Here is an 18982-nt window from a genome sequence, read left to right on the forward strand (position 1 = left end):
TTTTTCTGACATTTCATTATTAGTTAATAGAAACTCAACAGATTTCTGTGTGTTAATCTTGTACCCTGCTATCTTGCTGAATTCATTTATCAGTTCTAATAGTTTTTGGGTGGAGACTTCAGGGTTCGAATTTGGTTTTTAAAAAATCTAACCATATTCTGGCAATAAGACATATCCCTAAAACCAAATAACATAGAAAGTTTAAAAATGAAAGGATAGATAAGAAATATATCAGGCAAATGCATACCAAAAGAAATCAGGGATGATATTATAAGAAAAAATAAAATTCAAGTGGTGTTTACAACTAACTGTTCACAGTTACAGATGTCTTTGTTCCTTCTCCACTCCCGATGCTTCACTTGACTAAAAATAAATAAGAAAGAGTAAAATTCAGAAACATTAAATACAAAAAAAGTCCCCTTACTTGGATAGAATTTAGAATAATATTGAAAACTAGAATAATATTGGAAAAAATAAGTTGCTAAAATTTATGCACAGGCATAGGATAACATTCAAATATATAAGTCAAAACAACTTTAAAAATGCAGACAAATGGCCCAATCAGATGATCTTTTAATGAAACTCAGAGTCCAGAAATGTACCCACAAACACCAAACTTCCAATCAGCTTTTATCTTAATCTCAAGCAGAACAGACATCTAAGAAAAATCCCTCTAACATCGAAGACATCAAAATAAACAAACAGAAAATAGCAATTAGGAGGAAACAGAAAATATGCAGAAAGAAAACCATTCAAAAAATCTAAGAAATATCCTCAGAAAAGATAGTGTGTCCATGATAGCAAAATAGGATACTACTTTAAAGAGAAAACTGCAGAGGGGGTGAAAGGAAGATGCGCTGGGAATTAAAGTCATGATAGCAGAGAGAACGCCATCAATAGAACGCTAGAAGAGAAAGCTGACAAAATCTCAAGGAAATAAAGCATCTGGAGGAGCAGATGCGTCCCAAATACAACTCTGCACTGGCTTCTGGGGGCAGCTGGCCAGCTCTGCCTCACGGTCCCCATCTTACAGCTCCCAGGGTTTCTCCAGGTGCTCCTGCAAATTCAGGGAAGCTGAAGCCAGACCATGACCAAGATATAGGAGTGGCCTTGGCTCCCGGGAGCCTCCCCTGACTTGCTGAATTCATTTATCAGTTCTAATAGTTTTTGGGTGGAGGCATCATTCCCCTGACAGTGGGAATGATGCCTCCCACCTTCAACCAAGTTTGTGTTTGCCACAACTTAGTTTGCTTTCCAAAACTAAGCAATCTATCGTTCAGGGGTAGATTTGTATCAGTGTGATACAATCGTAGAAAAGAACAAGAAAAGCCAGCATAGTCGTTTCTAGACCGAAAAGAGGGGGAGGAGAGGAACACGTGGGCTTCAAGTTCTAGCAATGTTTCACTTCTTATCTTGGGCAGTGAATGGAGTTGCTGATGTTTCAATTTTGTTTGTTCTTATTTATTGCTTATTTAATGCTTTAAATTGTACACATACATTTTATTCATTCTTTTGCATATACGATGCATTTCACAATTAAAAGTTTTTAAAAGATAAAAAAAAACAAAGAAAAAAGATAGACTCAGCTACACAAAACTATAAACCTTCAATATGTTAAAACATTAAACTGAAAGGCAAACAACAAACTGAGAAAATATTTGTCACAAATACCACAAGAGGTTAATGTGTGGACTATGACCTGCGTACTAGTCACACTCCCACCTCCAGGCCTTTGCTCCTGCTGTTCCCTCTGCCTGGCAAGTCACTGTTCCCCTGAGAGCCTCATGAACTTCCTTCCCCTTATTCAAGTCTTTGGGCAAATGTCACCGTCTCAGTGGAGGCAGCTCTGAGCACCCTGGCACTCCCTCCAACGTCCCTGATTCATTTTTCTCCACAGCACTCACCTCCTAATACACTATTTCACTTATTTATTCTGCTTTCCTCTATCTCCTCACTAGACTGAAAGCCCCCTGCAGGCAGGAACGTTTGCCTGCCTTGTTCAATGCTGCATCCCCAGGGCCTAGAGCAGTCTGCCACCTTGTACGTGTTCACTGGAGGTTTGCTGACCGAATGATTATGAAAAGCTCACGTTAATTGGTAAGACAAGCATGAGAACATTGGCCCAAAGGATGGAAGGCATAAACTGATGACATAATAAGGCATCAAAATGACTTTGAAGCACATACAGAAATATTTACTATCACTAACAATCAAATAAATTCACATTAAACAATGACCTATCTTTTGCCTATCAAATTAGCCAAGTTTATTTTTTTAACTAGAATAGCGTTGGCAAGAAGGTGCTAAATTGAGCAATTATTCACTGCTAATTAGTGTAAACAGATACAACATTCTGAAAAGCACTTTATAACTGCATTCCAGAACCTCAAAGACATTCATATCTTTGGACCACTCTCTACTCTTCTAGATAGTTATCAGAGCAAAATAATTTTAAAATATATCAACAAAACTGTGTACAAAACTATCATAGTTTATCACAAATATCATGAAACATTTTTAAATGTTTAAAATGTAGTATAAATACTTGGATAAAAATTAGTATGTGAAAGATAAAATAATTCAACCATTGAAAATAAGATTTTAAAAAATCAGGGAGGAAATACTGGGAATACAGGAATTTAAAATACTAACAGGAACCACTCTGGGTCATGGGAAGTGGATAATTTTCATGTTTTCTTTATAATTTCTGATTTTAAATGAACATCTATTTCTTTTCAAATGACGGTGACTTTATGATCTGAAAAGCTGGCAGCTTTAACAATAATGGTTGTTTGGTCATTTGAATAAGTCATTGCCATTTTTAATGAAACACTATAATGAATGGAAAATATGAGATTATATGAAAATGGCTCTAAGAAAGAGCCAACATCTAAAACTTGGAACCATAAAATAAAATAAAATAAAATAAAATAAAATAGTAAAATTAAAAATAAGATGATAAAGTAAAATAATAAAATTAAAATAGGATGATAAAATAAGATAATAAAATAAAACTTAAGAATGGAGGCCACCACGATCACAGCCATTGCACCCCCTTGTGGCAGGAGCGCCAAGGAGGGAAACAGTAAGGTAAGAGTCCACTCTAGCTGGAAACAACTATAAAATCCAGCAAATGATACACTCTAAAAGCAAAGCTCCATATTCAACACATCAGGAGAAACATCTCACCCACACAAAGCATCACTGAAATAAACATATGCTCCCATCCTTTCTGTGCTGTTGGGTTCGTTCCCCGGGGCTGAGACCTGCAGCCACAGGACTGTGTTCTACAGCACTGACAAGTGGCCGTTCATCTTGAAGGGCTCACTAAGTCCGCTTGGGGGCATAAAGGAGCCAAATGAACTATTTCTTGATCAGTTTAGTCATCACTGACACATCGCCATCATTTACTCAGACTTGTGGGATCTCAGATGGAAAATAAACTCATCAGGATGAAAAACAAGTTACAGTGGCAGTTTAGGTGGAGGTAGGGAAACAGGAGGAAATTGAGTTCAGATGCTTTTAAATATTGAAGTGTCACAAATTGAAATGCTAAGATAATAATAGTAGTTTTCCACCACTCACACTGGGGAAGAGTTTTGAATATTACAACACCCCCTCTAATCAAGCTTTCCCTCCCATCATTCCCCCAAAATGGTTCCTGTCACCCAGCCCAGGACAATTTGTTGTCAAATTCCATTGTCGTTTCTCAGCCTTCATCTTAATCCACCTCTCGGCAACACTTAACACATAGAACCATTCCCTCCTTCTTTCTTTTCCCCTCAGCTTCCTTGACTGAGCTTCCTGCAAGCAAGTTTGCTCCCGGTCACCACCTTATCTCCAAATATGGCGCATACCCTCACCTGTAACCACGGTGCACCTGGCTGGACGTCATGGTGGAGGAACACCTACTTTCCCAGAGTCTCTGTTGTCGAGTATCTTGGGCTCTGAAAGATGCTTCTAGTGTCCACAGAGATGTCCTGTCTTGAAGACCCACAGCAGACTTGCCCTGCACAAAATTGTGAGTGAGATGAAATCTGGCTTCCCCTTGGTCCATGTAATGATTTTTTTTCCACAGCTGCTTTCTCAACAGGCTCCCACTACCATTCCCCTGTCTCTGACCATATTTCCAAAGGGAAAACACATCAAGACAGGTGGTCTCAGCGGGAACTGTGTGCCACTTCTGGGTGGGAGAAGAACTCAGGATGAAAAAGTGTAAACTTCAAAGTGTGAACATTTTCAGAATAGAGTCAATGATTTGGGAGCAATGAGAACATTTAAAATTCAAACTGGCATATGCAATATGAGACCCAGGGAGGCTGTTCCTGGGTTTATAATAGGGAAGAACAAATCTGACTCCATATTGGATCTGTTTCTTTTACTTTAAACTCTGTATTCCGTTGTTTTTACTACAAGCTCATCACTAAAGGGATGTTGCCTATACGCTTAAAGTACACATAATGGCCCTTGTCTGGGAGCCCTGCCTTCCAGGTGATGAGCGTTAAGCTAATATACCTTTGTTCAGCTCACAGGAAACACCCTGCCCAGGCCCACCCAGGAACGTCTGCAGGAAGGAAGAAATGAACACATCCTCTCTGGAGTCTGACCGGAACCAGGAACTGCTTAACGTTACTCCCTCCTCTTTCTGTGTAAAAGAAGGCTGAATTCTACCTCAGGCAAGGTGTTTCTTTGGGACACTCTTCCACTATCTTCTTGCTCTGCTGACTTTCCAAATGAAGTCACTATTCCTTGCCCCAAAGCTCGTCCCTCGATTTACTGGCCTGTTGGGCAGCGAATAGTATGAGCTTGGACTCGATAAGAGGTTCAAAAGTCATCCCTAAGTTTTCCTCTTCTCAACAAATCGGGCTTGCCATTTCCTCTCCATCCTGTTCTCAGCTGCTTTGCAGGAGGGTTTTTAACCCATACGAAGATATGAGTGACAGGCTTCAGGGTGACAGGTGTCACCACTCCACCAGAGGCAGCAGAGCTCGTGTGAATGGTCAGCACCCAGCCTCAGCTCCAGTACTTTTGTGACTTTAAGCCATTTTTCAGACGTCCCTAAACCATCTGGAACAGAAGGACAAGAACAGAAGCAACCCACAGGCTTGTTCCGAGTTACATGAGCGCGCTCATCACACTGGTAGCACGGTGATCCTACCCGGGGTGTAGAAAAGGCTCAGTTAACCTCAGTGATTTGCTGTTGTATTTGTTTTTTATGTCTGCTAGGCGACTGGCCATACTTTGCATTAAAGTGGCCAGGAGGAAATCCTGAGTCACCACTAGTGCCACGGGGGAGTTGGGACAGGGAGATGACCAAACCAAGAGGGGCTCAGACAGCAGGTGCCGCCCATCGCTGGGCTGGTTGCCGGGGTGCCCTTCCTCTCCTGCTGCAGAGGGCCCTCCGCTGCCTTCTGCTTGGGTTTGGGTTCCACTTGGGGGGTCAGTCTGCACCATGGGAGGAACTGGGAGATTCAATGTAATAATGTTTGTTTGTTTTTTTTTATCAGTTTGAAGAGTTTTCTCATTCTTTTGAGTATTCATCAGATGCTTCATCTGGGCATGTTTTTGATCTAGGCTCTTCAGCAACAAACAGGAAACAGAAGACCAGCTCCCTAGAAAAAATGGTGTCTGTCACCCCTTCTTCTTTCTTCTCTCCTTCTTCGTCCCCCTCCCCCATCCTCTCCCTCCCTCTTCCCGTCCCCCTCTCCCTTTTCCCTCTTCTTCTTTGTCTTCACCTTCATCTTCTCCTTCTTCTTCTGGGTTGCGTGTTTGCTGAAATAGAAGTTCTCCCACGAAGGGCAAAAGGCACAACTTCTCTAGAAGTTAGGGTGCATGGATAGGTCCATTTCACAACTTTTCTAAGCCTTAAACACTCTTCCCTTTGAAAGCCCACCACACATAAGGCCCAACCATAGAAATTCATGTGTATCCAACAATCAGCATGATTTATATATAATTATTTGAGTTGAATAAATTACAGCTGACTAATTGGACATGCTACTTGATCCTGTGGAAGCACACACAACTACACACAACTTATTTTTGTTTTTTTCTTATCAGTCTCCTTTAGCATTTTGGAGCCAATTAATCCCTTTTTTTTTTTTTTTTTTTTTTTGCTTCTCAAACATTTTTTAGTCTCTAGAAAAGCCTTATAAACTTTGAGCACTGAGCCCTAGGGCTTAGAGGACAAAGAGCCCTGGCTGGATTAGGTTTAAGTCTCAGCTGCATCTCTTATTTAGCTGTGTGAGTTTGGGTAAATTGCTTTAAGTTCTCTGAGCCTTGAGAACCCTGTCAGTCAAATGAACTCACTCAGACATACTCAGCAAGCCCCGAGCCCAAGGCTTTCATAGAGAAGCAGCTTGATAACTAATCGTTTCTCCTTCTTTTCTCACTCAGAGTCCTATAGTGCACAGAGTCCCCAGCCAAGTTTCTCTGAACTAAACATAAAGTATGATACAGATTGAGATTGAAAAGCCTCTACGTGAAGACAGCACCCCTTCCTTTAAGTTCCAAGGCTCAGTCACTAAGGACTTCAAATGGACCATATGGAAGGAAGAGTCCACAGGAATAACAGTTTTTCATGGAAACATTCTTGTGTTTTTGTTCACTTCGACTCCCACACTTCAAACTTCACACTCTATGTTCTCCAACAACTCTGCCCTTGACATTCTGGGAGCATCCATCCTTGGGATGCAAATCTCAGACCTTCTGTGATCTTGTGTCTTAGCAGAAGGGGCTGTGAGGGGATCAAGGTGAATAAGAGAAGTGCATAGGTGGGTCGAGGCAGCCAGGGCTGGACCCAGATGGAGGCATCTCAGCATCGGTGCTGGAGAAGAGCTGGCAAAGAGGCAGAGAGCCGTTGCCTTTATCAACTGAAGGGCTTTTCATGGTTGTTCTGCATGAAGGCAAACCCAAATGTCCAAACACAGTTGACTTTTTTTTCCTTCTCAGATGTAACAACTGTCATTCATAAAGCCATGGATCAAATGCAATGTGGATCAACCATTTTAATTATTTAATTACACTGAATGATTATTTGGAGCAAAACATCATGGTAGGAGCTATGGAGGCATTCCAGGATGAACAATGAGGTTCCTGTCCTCAAGGAATTGACAGTCTGATACGGTTATGGAGAGTGGGGTGGGGGAGATAAGTGGGAAGAAAGAACTGAGGTCTGATGGCAGGATATAGGCTAAATTAATGTGACAGATTACAAGTGTCAAAGACTTTCAAAAGAAAGGCACTTCACTTTTAGATAAGACCATCAGGGAAGGAAGAGGGTATAGCTCAATGGTAGAGCATGTGCTCAGTATGGTCCTGAGTTCAATCCCCAGCACCTCCAATAAATAGATAAATAGACAAACAAAACTAATTACCTCTCCTCCTGCAAAAAAAAAAAAAAAAAAAAAAAAATTTAAAAGAAGTTCAAAAAAAAAAAGAAAAGACAGTCAGAGAAAGAGAGCTGTGCCTGGGAGAAGTTTCAGAGTAGCTGGGGAAAGAAGTGATAAAAGTAACTGAAGACTTAGGAAACTAAGGGACATGGCACGAGGTTTTCCTGTTTCTTTAGCCAGAACGGCACGTAGGAATCCAGGTTCAGAAGCTCAGAGCCTGCCGCAATAAGCACTTTGGGGGGCTGGTAGTAATGCGAACAAGAGAGGCCTGGAGGCTTCAAGGGTGGCTGCCTGTCCTTGTGACCCCTCACATCCTCAGGCACCCACTCTCACCAGGTGTACAATTCAGGGCAGAGCTGACAAGGCTGACTCTCAGAGCACGGAACTCACTGACGGTGATATAGGGGAAGCTCTTACACGTCTGTGGTTAAAGGCAAGCAGGCTTCAAAGGCTCCTATCAAAGGTGACCTGTATCTCACACGCTGCTAGGATGCCACCAGTGGGTCGCTTTCACGAGTTCCTGGAAGGAGTAACAGTACACAGTGCTTTGTGCACACCCAGATGTGTGCCAAATAGGCGTGAGGGCCATGGTGACAGTGATGGCAATAAAGATCTGCTCCTAAGCTAACATTTACTGAGGACACCTGTGCCACTGAGCCCACATTAATTACCGGGAAGACAAAAGTAAAAGGACTGGCTTATTCACCTTTATCTGCCCAGGGCCTTCCTGTAGGAGTAGGGCAGGCGTCTTATTGGATGATTACAAGGATAATTATCAAAGTTTATGTTGGAAGAAAGTTTGAATGGTCTTCCAGTCCATTGCTCTGTCAAGAGATAAAAGAAAGTAATATCATGAATGAGCAAAAACGTTATCAAAGTTAATGTTAAGGAACTTCAAATACAGACATATCACAACCCACTGATTATTGTGCCAAAAGGCGAGAAGTGCTTCTTTCATCCAACTGAAATCTTTCTGTCTTGAATTTGGATCATGTTCCATTGTATAAAAATTCATTACAATTATTACCCCATCACTGGGGTCAGAATGCTAAGGGATATCAAAGAATAATAATCACCTTATTTTTTAGTTAAGAATAAAATGAACCCAGAAAATTGATTCAGGAATAAAGCAGTACTGGTCATAATGACATTGTATCACGATACAATAGTATGTTAAATTCTATTCAATGACTGCATATTGCAAGGTGGCATTACCCTTGTGGGAAGATCTGTGGAAATTTGCATGGCGCAAAGGGTACAAAGAAACCTTTGTCAGGAAGAATTCTGGAGCCACAAGCTTGAGTAGGGGTGAGGGGATAGGACCCTGTGAATAAACTGAGCGGTCAGCCTTAGCTCAGATTATAGTCAGGTCACCCAGAGTAACAAGAGAGTAGGCAGATCCAGGTATGCGGGTATATGTATGGGACTTGTTCTCTTCTGGTTGCTATTATTTTTTGAGTAAAAGAAGAAGCAAGGTTATCTACCAAGAGTGACGTTGGTGGAGGAGGAAGTGGAGGTTTGAGGAGTACGTTGATCAAGGTAGATTTAGAGATGAGGCGCGATAAACTGGTAACTGGCACCAAGAGACATGAGAAAGCATGAAATGGCCATGTGGGGAGAGGGGAGGAGAGCAGATGGACGTTTCAGCAGAATTACAGACACAACTGAGGTTAGCGGTCATACGTTTCAAGCGAGATTAGTCAGCAGGATTGTGGGTTTTCCTCCACCCACATTCAGCCATGTAGGTACAAGCACAAAAAGTGAAGACTTGGATATATCGGGGGTTGGGGTTTTACCAGTTGAATATGACCACGGAAGAGACACAAGGGACCAAGGTCATGTGGAAAAGGAGTGGTTATAATAACCGGCCATGGGACTTAGGTAGGCTAGGAAGGGAAATAAGGACATGGGGGCAAGGGACAGTAAACTGATTATAGGGTTTAGCAGGGGTGAGGGAGCAGATGACAAAGATTGTTGGAGTCAGGAGACTCGACCCTCACATCTAGTCACCAACGACTATTAATGTTTCCACTCCACTTGCATGTCACTAAGGTGCAGTTTAATCTCCTGCTAATTGATGTATCTGACTCCAGTCTAGCCTGGAGAGTGATGGAATTCATGACGCGCAGAGTGGCCAGTTTAGGGGATGGGGTGATGTGGGAGTGGAGGAGCAATAGATTTGGGTTTAGATCCTAATATGTGGTTTAGTGAGGAAGCAGTCAAGAGGAATGTCCAAGAGAGAATAAAACACTTGGCTGGAAGCTGATACCACCCCCCTTTAATACTACCTTGCATATAACAAATAGTTGCTGAATATGTTTGAAAAATGAAATTGAATGGATAAACGAATGCCATTCTCAGCATGGAGGAAGTAATTGAAAAAGACATGATTTTCCTAGGGAGATGGTAAGTAGTGGCAGTGGATCTGGTAAGAAAGAGTGAACTTGAGAAATATTGAGGATAAAATCAATAGGACTTGACAGGGCAGTTGGAGAGAAGGAAGCAGCAGTAGAGAAGGGTAAGGATGGCCGCCAGACTGCTGACTTGTTTGATGGGGTGGATGGAAACGCCCTTCAGTAAGACAAGGACTGGAAGGAAGAATATTAGGCTAGGGACCAATGGGAGTGGTGAACGACTTTGAGTTTACTGAGTCTGAGATATCTATGGGATGTCCACGTGGAGATGTCCAGTGAGGGAATAGAAAAATGAGCCCATCAATATCAAAAAACAAACAACCCAATCAAAAATGGGCAGAAAATCTAAACAGACATTTCTCCAAAAAAGACATACAAATGGCCAACAGGCACATGAAAAGATGTTCAACACACTAGCTTTCGAGAAATCAAATCAAAACTACAATGAGGTTGTCACCTCACACCAGTTAGAATGGCCATCATTACAAAGTCTGCCAATAATAAACGCTGGAGAGGGTGTGGAATAAAAGGAACCCTACTACACTATGTTGGAGGGAATGTAATTTGGTGCAGCCACTATGGAGAACAGTATGGAGATTCCTTGAAAATAAAGTTACTATGTGATTCAGCAATCCCACTCCTGGGCATATATCTACAGAAAGCTCTAATTTGAAAAGATACATGCATCTCAATGTTCAAAGCAGCACTATTTACAATAGCCAAGACATGGAAGTAACCTAAATGTCCATGGACAGGTCAATGGATAAAGAAGATGTGGTGTACACACACACACACACACACACACACACACACACACACACAGGAATATTGCTCAGCCATAAAAGAGAATGAAATAATGCCATTTGCAGCAACATGGATGGACCTAGAGATTATCATACTAAGTGAAGAAAGTCAGACAAAGAAAGACAAATATCCTATGATATCACTTACATGTGGAATCTAAAAAAAAAATGGTACAAATGAATTTATTTACAAAACAGAAAGAGACTCACAGACATAGAAAGCAAACTTATGGTTAGAGAAATGGGAGGGGAGGGATAAATAAGGAGTTTGAGATTAACAGATACAAACTACTATATATACAATAGATAAACAAGGTCCTACTGTACAGCACAGGGAACTATATTAAACATCTTGTAATAACCAATAATGGAAAAGAATCTGAAAAAGAATAGATTATATATATGTATAACTGAACTACTCTGCTGTACATCTGAAACTAATACAACATTGTAAAGCAACTCTACTTCAATTTTAAAAATTAAATTAAAAAAAGAAAGAAAATGAGCTTAGCAAAGATTTGAGCTTGGGGAACTTGGAGAGCAAAGCGCCTCCAGCAAACGCAGGCGGGCTCCAAGCACAGCGAGGGCACGTGCGTGATTACCAGAAGCCCTGCGTCCCTTGGCGTCTCCTAAAGAGACATCACAGAGCCAAGGACCCAACAACGAAGGACGGAGCCCTGCAGAACCCTGATGTCGCAGGATCAAGAGCAAGAAGAGTCCATGAAGGGGACTAAGAAGCAACCCAAGATGTACAAAGAAAAACTGGAGAGAGAAACCAACAGAAGAGAGAAGTGGTCAACAGAATCAAATGCCAAGAAACGTCGATTAAGTTATGACCTGAAAAGCATCTGTTAGATATGAAAAATGAAGCCATTGAAAGGACAGAAATATTTGCAGGCTGCAAGTTATTTTATAACTTATACATATAGGTATTTTTTATCAGGAGGTACAGTATCTGCAACTGGGCTTTAAGCATATGTTTAACATTTCTTTAACCAAGGGTTTCAGATTTTTTCACCAAGTTATGGAAATGACCAAGCTGCACATAGTACAGTATCTTGTTTTAACTTTTGCCCTTGAATAAATGTTGTTGTGTAAAGTATTCATGAGGCTCATCACTGTCCCAGATAACCAAGCCTTTATCTCTGTGTCACATCCAAGCCAGCTCACACAAGTCCGCTCTTCTGCAGGCTGGGTCGGCCTGATGCCTCAGCCAGCCGTGTGGTTAACCAGACCGTCTGCACCATCCTGACTAGGTGATGGGTCACCATGGTGATGATTACCACAAGAATGTGATAACTGTGTCTCTCGGCTCCAGAGAGAAAAAGGGGAGGAAAAATGAGTGCGCTTTCTTCACTGCTGCGAAGTAGCAATTCTCATCTTGAATAATGTCTGAATTTAACACAGGCAGAAAGAGAGCTACTCCAATGCCATTCTCTTTGGAGACTCTCCCTCTTTCTTTTAAGACCCTTTGTCTGTTCTCAGCATCAGCTTCAAGTTCAGGGCTAAAGAAAAATTAAGCAGAACAAACTTCTCTCTACCCCTAGAAGTGAGGTATTCCACAGTCATTCATGGCTCAGCCTGAAATGCTGCTGATTTGTTACTGTGGTTGTAATTTTTCGAAATTTCTTCAAACTCTGGCAGATCAGCAAGTTCAAAGAGGTCCCAAACAAAAAAGGAAAAAGAGAGAGAGGAAGAAAGGAAGGAAGGAAAGAAAGGAAGGGAGGGAGGGAAGGAGGGAGGAAAAGAAGGAAGGAAAAAGAGCTTCTATGGAGAAACCACTGCTCAACATACATGACATTTCTGAATGCTGAATTTTAATTACTCCTGCTGAATACACAGATGTGACTAAAAGAATCAATAAGCTTAATCCCAACATTTATGTCAGCAGCAGCACGTACAGAAACCTGGGGGGCATCCATTATAAGCATAAGGGTGACTTGGCCACAGCGTCCTCACACTCTCTCATCCCTATTCAGGTCAGCAGCAAATCAAATCTCAGGGCGAATCTCAGAGATGCCCATCGTGCCTCATCCTACAAAATGATGGTTAAAGGACAAGTGCGTAAGTCGACTGTATATTGTTTTCATAGCTTGTAAATTTAACCAAACATTATATGTCTAAACAAAAAATAAATTTAAAATAGACAAACACATAAAGTTGAGATAAACGCTATTACTAAGACATATATCAGATTCATCTCTGGGTGACTCATGAAGAGGCCGTGATTTCTAAGTGCTCTGTCACTTGAACAAGTTTGAGGACACTGGCCCCAGCAATCCCAGTGTCTACTATACTAAAGTTTAGTATTCTCTTCAAGGCATCAACTTTACCCTCACTGTCCTCCTCCCGCTCCCAGAACCTGCTTCCTGGACCGGAGGCCTCCAACATCCTCCCTCTTCCTCAATTACAACTTTCCTTCTGCCCCAGAGGTAGCAAGTGCGCAAGAGATGGAGAGAGAGAGAGAGACAATGTTGGGCGTTTTGTGCCCAAAGCAAAGCTTGAAAGTCAGCCAGGAGCAGAGCCAGTTGGAAGGAGGAGGTGGGCCATGAATGAGATCAGAAGGTCCGGGGCGAAAAGCACCTGAGGACCCAGGGGACGAGGAGAACCTAAGACTCCCTCCGGGGACCCCCGCAGGGATGGGGGAGGGCCCTCTGGCTGTCTGACCCAATGTTATCTAAATTCCTGTAGACTGGAGGACCAGCGACAGGGGTTATCTTTGCTGACTTCCTCCTGTCTCCCTTGTGGACCATAAGCATCACAATGGAGAGGTTGGCCCCTTTTCGACCTCTGATTCCCCATTGGCTGATGCAGTGTTAGACCTTAAAAAGAGGGTTTTCGGAGGATGACCAGATCTTCCTTACCAGCTCAAGGAGCCAACCTCCTAGAGGCGTGTTTTTCAAAAAAGCCCTCAAAAGTGATGTTTCAAAGGGAGGGATTTCAGCAGAGCACAAAGATATATTTTGGAGACAGAGTCTCTTCCCAGTGTCCCACAAATCACAGCACAGGGAATGATCTGTCTTGCTACACCTGAGACCCAGCCATAGCTGACATGCCTGGAGGAATCCTACTTGAGGATGAGAACAAAGCGTGAGAGATTCTGGCAGTGGAGGAAGTAAGTTTTCCTAAAAAACAGCACACCCACAAAGACGAATGATCCTCCTCTCGACCAGGCTGCCCTATTGCCTTTTAATTGACCAAATCCAAAGACCCAAAGGATTTCAAATAATCCTTATATCAAACATGATTGTCATGCACTGTTTACTTTTCTGCATTTAACCTTGAACAGCTACAAGTAAAATGAAGGTCATTTGGGAGGCTGAAAAATGTAGGTCGGGTTTAAGTTCGTGGAAGGATTACTCCACCGACACTGACTTCCTTCCCTTGAGGTTACTGTAAGAAGTTGCCTGTTTCAGGTCCCAGAATGCTCTTCATGTGTCTCCCACACAGGGCTCTCAGCAGTCAAACTGAAACAGCATCCCTCTGTGTCCTTTCAGACCCACCTCAGGGGTGAGTCAGAGGCATTTCCCAGCCTGCACCTCCTGCTCTCACCAAAGACGTGACTCCATGGAGGCAGCCACCGGATAAAGCAAACTGTCCAGAACAGACTGAAAAGGGATCTCAGCACATGAACCTCAGTTACTGCCCGCAGCAGGGACAGTGGCCAGGCTGGAAAAGGATAGATCGTAACCGATAATTTCTAGACTGAATTCCTCCAGCCTGGAGATCAGTGCTTATTTAGGCTAATCAGACATCCAAGTGGATAAGGAGTAACCCATGCAAGAAAGATGTCAAAGAAAAGGAAAATTCTGTTAGTTTCCTATTACTGCTATAACCAATTACTACAAGGCTTAAAACAGCGCACATTTATTCTCCTAGAAGTCCACTGAGCCAAAAACCAAGGTGTCAGCAGGGCTGCTCTCCCTTCAGAGGTTCTTGGGGAGAACCGTTTCTTTGCCATCTCCAGCTTCAAGAGCTGCATTCCTTGACCAGAGGCCACTTCCTTCATCTTCAAAGCACATCAATCACTCCAACCTCTGCTATCGGTCACCCCCTAACATCATCTTCGGTCATCAAATCTCCCTCTGCCTCCCTCTAATAAGGACATTGGTGATTACATTCAGAATCTACCATCATAGCCCAGGATAATCTCCCCATCTCCATAGCCTTCATTTAATCACATCTGCAAAATCCCTTTTGCCATTTAAGGTAACAGTCACCCGTTCCAGGCATTAGAGTGTGGATATCTTTGGGGACCATTATTCAGCCTATTATTCCACGCAAGAAAGATTTTCAAAGAAGAAACAATCAGATACAGCCTACAGCCCGCTAACACAACTGAACATAATATTCTCTTGACTATTTAGGAAACAATAGCTAAGAGCTTTCTCATTATGAACATCAATTCATCACCCTATTCTAGGGGCCCTGAAATGCTTGTTAATATAGAGTTCTGGCAAGTAAATAAAACAAGAGACTCAGCTGTATTTGACTTCAGAATAAATTATGAGGTATGAAATCATTTTCATTCAGTAAGAGTGCCCTAAAATCTTTGAAACCTTTGAAAATGCATTTTCCAAGAGGCAAGCAAATTTTCTGCTTTGCACTAGATGTATCTTGAAACCTCCTATTTTTTTTTTCTGAGAAATGCAAACAGTCAGGCCATTTAATTATGCAAATATAAAGCAAGTTAGGAAGCTCTAGTTCCTGGGGATTAAATTGCTCTTTGTAAAAGGTGATTTTAAAGGTCATTTATACTGTAGGCAGGATTGCATCTCTGCAGACTATGTCCTTTGTACAAAAATGTCTTTCTAACTATCGGTATAGTGTATTGTTGTGCTCTGTTGCTTTTGAATATACAGGTATGTTTTAATTAGCAGTTGTTGAGACAGCCAAAAATGCTGCAAAAAAGCAGAAAGGCACAATTTTTAACTCCTACTGGAGGACAGAACAAAAAATAGAATTGAACTAGGCATAGCTCAGGTCATCTAGATTCAAAAATTTCAGGCTGAATGAACTTTTAGAAAATGTAACAAGGCTGGGCTATTGCAGCCCAAAATAATTCTCTGACATGATTACTATGGCCATGTGATAAATTATCCCCAAATTTCCTGGTGAAAAGCTACCATTTTAAGACCAAAGCTAACATCATACTCCATGGTGAAAGGCTGAAAGCTTTTCTTCTAAGATCAGGAACAAGATAAGGGTGTCCCCTCTTTCCACTCCCATTCAACATAGTACTGGGAGTCCTAGCCAGAGCAATCAGGTAAGAAAAAGAAATAAAAGATGTTCAAGTTGGAAAGGAAGAAGTAAAATTGTCTTTGTTTTCAGATGACATAATTTTATATATAGAAAGTCCTAAAGATTCACCAAAAACTGTTTGATCTAATCAGAAACCATTAGAGTTGCAAGATACAAAATCAATATGCAGAAATCACTAGCATTTTTATAATAAAATGGCTTATCTGAAAAAGAAATAAAGAAGATAATCTCATTTATAGTAGCATTAAAAACAATAAAATACTTAGCAGTAAATTTAACCAAAAGGGTGTCAGATCTATACACTGAAAAGACAATGATGAAAGAAACTGAAGAAAATGCAAATAAACAGAATGATAGTCCATGTTCACGGATTAGAAGAATTAATATTAGTAAAGTGTCCATACTATCCAAATCCATCTATAGATTCAACGCCATTCTTATCAAGATTCCAAAAGATTTTTTTACAGAAATAGAAAAAAGAATCCTAAAATTCATTTGGAACTACAAAAGATACCAAATAGCCAAAGAAATACTGAGGAAAAAGAACAAAACTGGAGGCATCACACTTCCTGATTTCAAACTGTATTACAAAGCCATGGTAATCAAAACAGTACGGTCCTGGCATAAAAATAGGCACATAGACCAATGAAATAGAATCAAGAGCCCCCAGTAAACTCATGCACATATGATTAACTAACTGACAAGGGAGCTAAGAATACTAAATGGAGAAGAGACAGTCTCTTCAATAAACGGTGCTGGGAAAATTGGATATTCACATTCAAAAGAATGAAACTAGACTCCTATCTGATACCACTCACAAAAATTAACTCAAAACAGACTAAAGACTTATTACCGCATTACATTTAGAAAGAAAAGAAAAGAAAAGAGAGAAAGAAAGAAAGAGAGAAAGAAAGAAAGAGAGAAAGAAAGAAAGAGAGAAAGAAAGAAAGAGAGAAAGAAAGAATGAAAGAAAGAAAGAAAGAAAGAAAGAAAGAAAGAAAGAAAGAAAGAAAGAAAGAAAGAAAGAAAGAAAGAAAGAAAGAAAGAAAGAAAGAAAGAAAAGAAAGCCATAAATGTAAGACCTGAAGCCATTAAATTCCTAGAAGAAAACATGGGGGAAAAATCCTTGACATTGACCTTGGTGCTGATTTTTTGGATATGAAACTAAAGCATAGCAACTAAAGCAAAAATAAACAAATGAGACTATATCAAACTTAACAGCTTCTTCACAGTAAAAGGAACAATCAACAAAATAAAAAAGTAACTACGGAATGGGAGAAAACGTTTCCAAACCACATGTGTGATAGGGGTTAATAGCCACAACATATAAGAAACTTATACAACTCAATGACAATAGCAAAAAAAAAAAAATCCAATTTAAAAATGGGTAAAGAACCTTATTTTGGGTTCCTGTACCCCAACTGCACCACCTGAAGGTAGGAGTTTCCCCCCACGTGTCTAATAAGTAACTCTCAAACACCATCTGGGCATCCTACAATTCAAGTCAATTCTGACACTGTCTACCCTGAGAGAGCATCAGATTCCACAGGTTAAGGGTTCAGTCCCACAAGACTCTCCCCACCCTACCCCTACTTCAGGTGACAGTCACAAGCCCAGGTTGTCACTTGTGATAATGACTGACTAGCTACAGATTGGAGGTTCCCACAGATCCCTTCTAGGGTTTGATTTATTTCCTAGAGTGGTTCATAGAACTCAGAGAAACATTTTACTTATTAGATGATCAGTTTATTATAAAAGAATGTAACTCAGAAACAGCCAAATGGAAGAGATGCAGAGGGCAAGGTCTGGGGAAAAGGATGCAGAGCTTCCATGCCCTCTCCAGGCTCATGTGTTCCCCAAATTTTCACATGTCCACCAGCCCAGAAGCTCTCTGGACCCAGTCCTCTTGGGTTTTTATGGAGGCTTCATGACATACAATTGATTCAAGTTCCAGCTCCTCTCCCCTCCCCAGAGGTCGGGGGATGGGACAAAAAGTTCCAACCCCCTAATCACTTGGTTTTTTCCTCCTGGCAACCAGCCACCATCCTTAGGTGGGGGTCCAAAAGTCACCTCATTAACATAACAAAAGACACCTTTATAGCACTCACCACTTAGGAAATTCCAAGGGTTTTAGGAGCTCTGTGCCAGGAAGGGGAACAAAGACCAAATATATATTCCTTATTATAAATTACAATACCCTAGACCTGAATAGACATTTTTCCAAAAAAGACATACTGATGGCCAAAGAGTACACGAAAAGGTGCTCAACATCACTAATCATCTGAGAAATGCAAATGAAAACCACAATGAGAGATCACCTCCTGCCTGTTAGAATGGCTATAATCAAAAAGACAAGAAATAAGTGCTGGCAAGTATGTGGAGAAAAGGGGACCCTTGTGCACTATTGGTGGGAAACTGCATTGGTACAGTCACTATGGAAAACAGTAAGGAGGCTTCTGAAAATATTAAAGCTAGAACCACCATACGATCCAGCAATTCCACCTCTGGGCACATATCTGAAGGAAATGAAATCACTATCTACAAGAGATATCTGTAGCCTCATGTGCTTTACAGCATTATTTACAAGCAGCCAAGACGTGGAAACAACCTAATTGTTCATTGACAGATGAACAGATGCATAAAATAGGCACACACACACACACACACACACACACACACACACACACACACACAGAGGAATATTATTCGGCCATAAAAAAGAAAGAAATCCTGCGATTTCCTACAGCATGAATAAAACTTGAGGACATGATACTGATTAAAATAGGTCAGACAGATAAAAGATAAATACTATATGATCTTACTTACACGTGGAATCTTTAAAAAAAAAAAAAGAACCAAACTCATAGAAACAGAGAACAGACTGGTGGTTGCCAGAGGCGAGGTATGGAGGGTATTGGAAATGGATGAAGGGGGTCAAAAGGTACAAACTTCCCGTTATACAGATAAGTAAGTTCTGAGGATCTAATGTAGAGCATGGTGACTATAGTTAATGATACTGTACTATATATTTGAAAGCTGCTAGCAAAGTAGATCTTAAAAGTTCTCATCACTAGGAAAAAAATTGTAACTACATGAAATGACAAATGTTAGC

General features: G+C 41.1%; 1 long non-coding RNA gene across 1 annotated transcript; it reads right to left on the bottom strand.

Annotated features, from left to right (window-relative positions):
- Positions 1-328: 328 nt before the first annotated feature.
- LOC116658316 lies at positions 329-8207 on the bottom strand. Its single transcript, XR_004313654.1, has 3 exons — positions 8098-8207; positions 3864-4009; positions 329-363 (listed from the first exon to the last, which is right to left on the bottom strand). It is a non-coding gene; the product is annotated as an uncharacterized LOC116658316 (long non-coding RNA).
- Between the last annotated feature and the right edge of the window lie 10775 nt (positions 8208-18982).

This window comes from Camelus ferus, chromosome 20 (genome assembly GCF_009834535.1).
Source record: "Camelus ferus isolate YT-003-E chromosome 20, BCGSAC_Cfer_1.0, whole genome shotgun sequence".
Classification (NCBI taxonomy): Eukaryota; Metazoa; Chordata; class Mammalia; order Artiodactyla; family Camelidae; genus Camelus; species Camelus ferus.